The 6,817-nt window shown below is 37.4% G+C and overlaps 1 long non-coding RNA gene across 1 annotated transcript; it reads left to right on the forward strand.

Moving 5' to 3' along the window:
- Window positions 1–823: 823 nt before the first annotated feature.
- LOC140140166 (uncharacterized) lies at window positions 824–4,695 on the forward strand. Its single transcript, XR_011857223.1, has 3 exons — window positions 824–883; window positions 3,597–3,682; window positions 4,376–4,695. It is a non-coding gene; the product is annotated as an uncharacterized lncRNA (long non-coding RNA).
- The last annotated feature ends 2,122 nt before the right edge of the window (window positions 4,696–6,817 follow it).

Below are 6,817 nucleotides of genomic sequence, written 5' to 3' on the forward strand. Positions count from 1 at the left end.
AGATCACATGGTATTTTTTAGTTTAGGCCTAGACATGCTAGAGACAGGGAGAGATGTGATTTTTTTAAAACATTACCTGATGTTCAGATACGGTGAATGAAAATGCGCGATTTTAAAGAGACAGACAGAAAGACATATAGGCTACAGGGACATAGAGCTATAGAGACAGAGTCTAGAGATGGAGACTCGGAGAGAGAGGGGGAGAGGGAGAGAGCTCTCGCCATACCGTAATTGTGGGGACCTCAAAGTGCTTTTCACTGTATAAGTGGGGACCAAAAAAACAATGTGGGGACGTGACCAAGTCCCCCGGAGGAGGAGAGGAGAGAGAGCGTTTATTTGTTGGGTCCAATTTTCTTGAATAGGCCTATAATAATTGGTAGGTGGATAAACTTGAGTTATTCCATATTTTTATTAAATTTCGGGCCCGGATTTCGGCGGGTGGTAGGCCTAGTCTTTCTTGAGCTAGTACTACTAGCTACAGTACTAGTGACACAGAAACGGATCACAGCAAACGTGAAACGGTAAAGTGATATATAGCGCTCTCTATAATTCTTACACAGCAAAAAATAAGGAGTAAAGTGCTACCGACTAAAGTATGTTGATTAAAAAATAGACCAATTATTTACTCATCAACGAGTAAAAGACGATATTTGACACAACTCTTTGCCAGAGTAAAAATGGTCAATGGAAAGAAGTAAAATATTTTAATCGCCACATTGTATTTTACTCAAATCGCGTAGTAAATTCAACACGCGGAGTAAGTTTAATTCGACGACGTATTAAAATTCATGTCATCATGGCGTATAAAAGCGGAGCTGGGATGCGGAGGTGCAGTGTCTGCTGGTGGAATGGAGTTTGTCAGCAGTACAACCAATATTTGAAGGTACTAATTTCATTACTATTATTCATAACTTTATGTCCATATACCTGTTACACAATTTAGAAATCTTATTGTATGATTTGAACCGGATATAGACAGGTTTTTAAGTTAGTTTAATAAGCTTATCAGTATGGGCATCGGCTCACCATGCTAGCTGTGTACTTGTATATTTGCGATCGTATATCTTATGTACTAGTCTGAGCAACCTCGAAGTACATACGCTGATGTGGACCAGGCCCGGGGACCAGGGGCGTAGCAGCAAGTGGATAGGGTGGACAAAGTCCATGGGCCCCGCACACCGTCATCATCCCTATATCTTCGTGTTAAAAATTGCCGTGATAGTATGATGAATCCTCACGTTTTTCAACAACTACGCATGGTGATTTTATTCGAGATAGGCCGTGCAAATCAGGCTAAGCATACAATTTGAGATTTTGAGCGCCTGCCACACTGTTTCTATTCTATGTTTTACGATTTTCGCATGATCAATATATGGCTGGCCGTAACCGCCACAACGTGGAGCTCAGTGCTACGCGTAGCTTACTTTTCGCTTCGCGGAGCTAAATTGACCAGTCATGTTAGATCTTTTCATTACGCGGAGCCAGTGGATGCATCCTCGTTCCAGAGAGAGAAAACTCTTGCCAAAATTAATGTTTACTATGGGGATTTTAAATGAATCGATTGTAAATAAACCACGACCAGTTGTACAGGATCAATACCATTGTTTGATTAGTGTATAGTCAATGTTACCTTGCATGCATGTGTCATGTGTGTGGCGTGTTTGTTTGTTTGTTTGTCTACTGTGTCAGGCCAGGATCACTGACACCCACGGTACTGATACTCTCATACTATCACGGTGATCATATTGTTGAATGTTGTTGACTTAAAAATAATCATGATGCAGTCATGTCTACAGTAGAACTCACCACGACCTTTGAAGGACTTAAACCCTATTAAAAGCTATTAAACCAAGATAACACTCAATGAAAACGGCTCAACTATGTTACATCAGATCTTCTCTGGTTAAATACACACTGCACTTGTGTCTGTTTTACCTGTGCAATGAGCAATGAGCTGGTATTATAGTTTCAGTTGGGTGAACGATTATAAAGCGAACGCAAGGTAACAATACTGTGGGCTTTTGTTTACGAAATGAGACAATAGTCTGCTTATTGTTAACCAGCGTTCTTGAAAATGAGAAGCTTAATGACTTAACACGGTTTAGAAATAATTTCTTCATATTTTTTGGTACAAAAGTACCAATATTTCCAAACACCTAAATTAGCTAAAAATTTAGGACATGTTACAAAACTATATTTTCTAGAATTTCAGAGAATACTTTAAATATTGGCCGGTTATTTTTACACAGTAGTGACGTCAACTAGGCAATGGCCTATACTTCTAACATACACTATTTGTAGAGGTCCCGCGTCAATGGTGAGCGCACTGAGTATTGTGTATAGGAAAACGGACAGTAACTACAGTATGTATGGCCTACTACTAGTATATAAAGTAAATCCGAACTGGTTTGCAGTTTGCTGAAGGTCGAATTCCGCAGGGACACCGCACAAGTTATACAAATTAGCTCCCGGCGATACACTGCAGATCGCAGAACTGTGTGCATAGTTTACCACCACTCTGCCTAGCTATAGTTATGTACAATACTGTATGAGTTTCTTATGAGTGCATGTCCATCTTAATAATAAGTCAGTTCGTACTTTTCATAAACTACTTTTTGAATCATAACTTTCGTGACCTAGGATATCTTGCAACTACGTGACGCTCGTCTGGCAAATTCTTAATGAATAAATTCGCTTCACGTAATGAGTAAGTCGTACTTAATTAGTCAGTTTTACCTCCGAGTAATGAAAAACTCTAACATGATCATGATTGGTCAATTTGGCTCCACGGAGCAAAAAGTCAGCTACGCGTAGCAGCTCCACGTTGTGGCGGTTGCGGCCTACCATATCAGTATCCCATATGATATTTCTATTGCAAGAAAATTTTATTTGTTGTCAGGTTTTATCTTAAATACACTAACTGGAAATTAAATACACTAATTAGTGAGGACCGGTATTTTGCTGTGGATATGTTTAACTGCAATTTGCGGGTAAAAAATTTGAAATCCTGAGTAAAAATTTTGATCATATTCAACTCTTTGAGAAAAAATTTATATAAAAGAATGCATGTAAAATCCAGCTGCAATACAATGCACATTATTGACACACTATCACTCTCTTTATCTACGGCAATAATAGAATATCGATTTCAATCGAATTGAATACGATGCTCAGTTTTGAGTTTGTAGTTGACTACTAAGCGACCTAAGCGATCGATTGCTAGCCAATCAGATAGAACTCCTTTTCTTGCGTTCGGTGAAATACCAGTCGCCCGTCGCTCACCAACGGAGTATTAAATTTATATTTATCGAATAGGAAGTCGACACTGTGCCCCGAGCAAAAACGAAAATGAAGTGGATAGGGATAGGGCTGATAAAGGAGATGTTTAGAAGGCCTCACACTACTCCTTGTCCATATGCCCCAAAGCTCTTGCTACGTCCCTGATCCTGATGTTGACTCGTGCCACATAACTTTTTTTGCAGTTATATATGTAGTAGGAGAGTGAAACCATTGCAAAATATCACTTGAAATTTTTTTTCCATAGGCAGTTTTCTTTTTCAGTGCATTTATAATATTGATCTATATTTTACTTACAGATCAGATGTGACTTCGGGATTTTTGTGCTGCCCTACCTCTTTCCAGGAAAGGTGTTGAAGAAAAATGCACGAACGTCAGTCAACAGGTAAATTTCTATCAATAATGTTGCATTTAACTTGCCAATTTCTTTGTACATTTCAGAATACATGTAGTTCATTGAATGTGTAGTTCATGAAACCTCAAATGCCAAGGGGAAAACCCCATGTAGAACCTCTCATCCTCACCCGACAGGTGTTGGCTATCGTGAACTTTGAATAATCAAGCGCGAATCCCGGGGCGCGAATCTTATAATTATCTTGTTTACCATTTCTGTAAATTCTTGTCTCCTAAAGTTTGTGTCCCCTTGAAAATAGCATTGCCCGCTATCACAGGAATAATAATATAATAATTATAAAGATATTTTAAATATTTGCAAAATCGCATGAAAGTAGAAATGCCAATGCAATGGGTGATTACAATGTAAATTACATGTAAATATGTCATATTTGCTTTAATATTTCAAGAATTTCAGCAAGAGTTTTCATTTTTGGTTATATACCATCTGACCAATTATAGACAGTTTAAAAATAAGACATCCATCAATTTGGTTATTTATATTTTAAACCTTCCATCTACTTCATCACTTTCGAGTACCAAACAAATTTATGGTTGATTTATGGTTGATACAATGAAAAGGTAGTGGATTTTCTATTTTAAGGCAGCTTTATTTCACTTGAATAGTCCCAATCCATGAAATTAATGTCCTTTATTACATTTTCTTTTATTTTACATGTTTCAGGAAGGCACAGCTTTGGACTGGTTCCTCGCCAACTTTACTGGACACACGCTGCCATTTATATACTTGTGAAGCAAGTTGAATCCAGAACAGTGTTTTTATAATGGATAGGCAAGCTTTTTCAATGCGCAACAGTGATGAAAGTTGTAGAACTTGTGCACAAGATATACCAAATCCTTCACATACAATGACTTAGCATATCCAGTACATGTACAGGCTGATCACTGCTATTTGGCAGTTCCTGGACACTATATCAGCTACTAAAGAACCTGGTAACATTAGACCATTCTTGAGTGTTAAAACATAATGAAGTGAAGACTTAATTTCTGGCCATTTTAAAACACTGAGCATCTATAACATTAATTTTCAAATGACTTTTTCACATCAAAAGTTTTGGGAGAGGTGACCGGCTTCTATTTTATTCTATGTTTGCTCACATTGGGTAATGAGACAATAGACATGCTATATTGTGATTTATTTGATACCTGTTTTGAAAATAAAACCAGGAAAATGCAGAATATTATATTTAATTTCGTATTCTTTTCATTCTTTTAGTTTAAAATACTGCTTTGTTCCAGCTGCAGATGGAGCCACAATACAACTCGAAAGTGTTTTTTGCTCAATATTTGTTGAGTAAAATACGTTTCATGTTGCCAAAATGTTGAGTAACACTTTACTCTTCATCATTTTGCAAATCTTTTCACTTAAGTTTTACTCAAATAATGACTAATCGTTTTAATCAACACTTGCGTAAACCTTTACTCAAGGTTAAACGAGTAAATTTTTCCTTGTTTCAGAGCAAAAAGGAGCTACTCAATATTGAGTAAAATTTAATCAACAAACGTTGAGCAAATATTACTCCATAGTCAATGAGTAAAATTTACTCTCATCTTTGAGTAAAAAAGGGAGCTAGTCGAATTTTGAGTAAATTTTACTCAACAAAAGTTGAGCAAATATTACTCCAAGTGAAAGAGTAAATTTTAGTCTAATCTTTGAGTAAAAAGGGAACTACTCAATATAGCTCAATATTGAGTAAAGTTTAATCAACATGTGCTGAGTAAACAATTAATCAACCGAAGCTGAGTAAAAATTACTCAAAATTCGACTAGCTCCCTTTTTACTATCGTGATGAGTAATATTTTACTCAATATTGAGCTTTTATTTTTTGCTGTGTATTTAGAAAATGTTTAATGGTGGCGCTATAACTTTTTGTTTTTAAAGTAAAGTAAAAGGCCACACCACCCTACGCCATTATATAAATTCGCCTAGCCCTATTTCCCTAAAATGAAATTAAAAATGCGTATGGGCCTCGAACCCACGCCGTGCGCAGCTAGCCGATTAGTACCAGTTCGCAAGACCAGTCCGCCGCCTGATTTATAATTAGCCATTTAGAAATTTGAAGCTAATATCATTATTACCATCAAGGACGTACGGTACCATATTTTGTGATTTTACCTGCTTAAAAACATTAGGGCCTAAGGGTTGGTGCAATAATTATGTGTACCCCAGGGTAGTGAATTATAGGGGGGGCAAAGATTTTTTGGCAGGCCAAAACGGGGGGCAATCATTTTTGGCAGGTCGAAAGGGGAGTCAAGCAATTTTTGGCAGGTCGAAAGGGGGGGAAGCGATTTTTGGCACAGATATTTTGGGCACCGTTTCTATATTACGCCCTAAAAAGGTGTAGGAAAACATTAGAAACACATTCAAATAGGCCTATGCAAAATTTCCTGCTCGCTGCGCTCGCATTATATGAGACAATTTAAGGTTTTAAATTCAGGTTCCCCAAAATCTTGCATGTGTAAGGGGGAGGGCAAAGATTTTTTGGCACATCAAAAGTGGAGAGGTTATTTGGCACGTCAGAAGGGGGGAGGGGGCAAAGATTTTTTGGCACGGCCAAAGGGGGGGGAGCGATATTTGGCAGACCATTTTGAGAATTATTGCACCACCCCTAAACTGTATAGTGCTAGCTATTTTGTGATAATACATTGGCCTCTAGGCCTATGTACAATAAAGTGTATCGCGTATTGCGAATAGCGAGAATTGAAATTGCAGCCATGTTGGAGGACAGCTCTAAGATATATGACAGAGGGACAGGTTCCTAGATCGACTCCACAACCATTTATGCCCATCATCATGCAAATTGCCCCCGACCGTACCTTTATATTTAAATAGCGAGCTTCTGTGTAATGTTTACACAGATCACGGGACATAGGTTTTTTCACCATCTTTTCAGTCTACATTTTCACTAAATTCAAACAATATTTTATTAATATATAAAATTAAGATAAACGATAATCTGCCTTCTAAAACAGATCAATTGTACCGCGATTGGGTATCACAAATCGTATGATGTAGGCCTACAGTACCCGGTATACAGTTAATATTTTTATATATATATTTTTTATACATTTAGGATGCTTCAGTTTTTACACAAAAAATATCTCA

The sequence above is a fragment of the Amphiura filiformis genome, chromosome 18 (genome assembly GCF_039555335.1).
Source record: "Amphiura filiformis chromosome 18, Afil_fr2py, whole genome shotgun sequence".
Lineage (NCBI taxonomy): Eukaryota > Metazoa > Echinodermata > Ophiuroidea > Amphilepidida > Amphiuridae > Amphiura > Amphiura filiformis.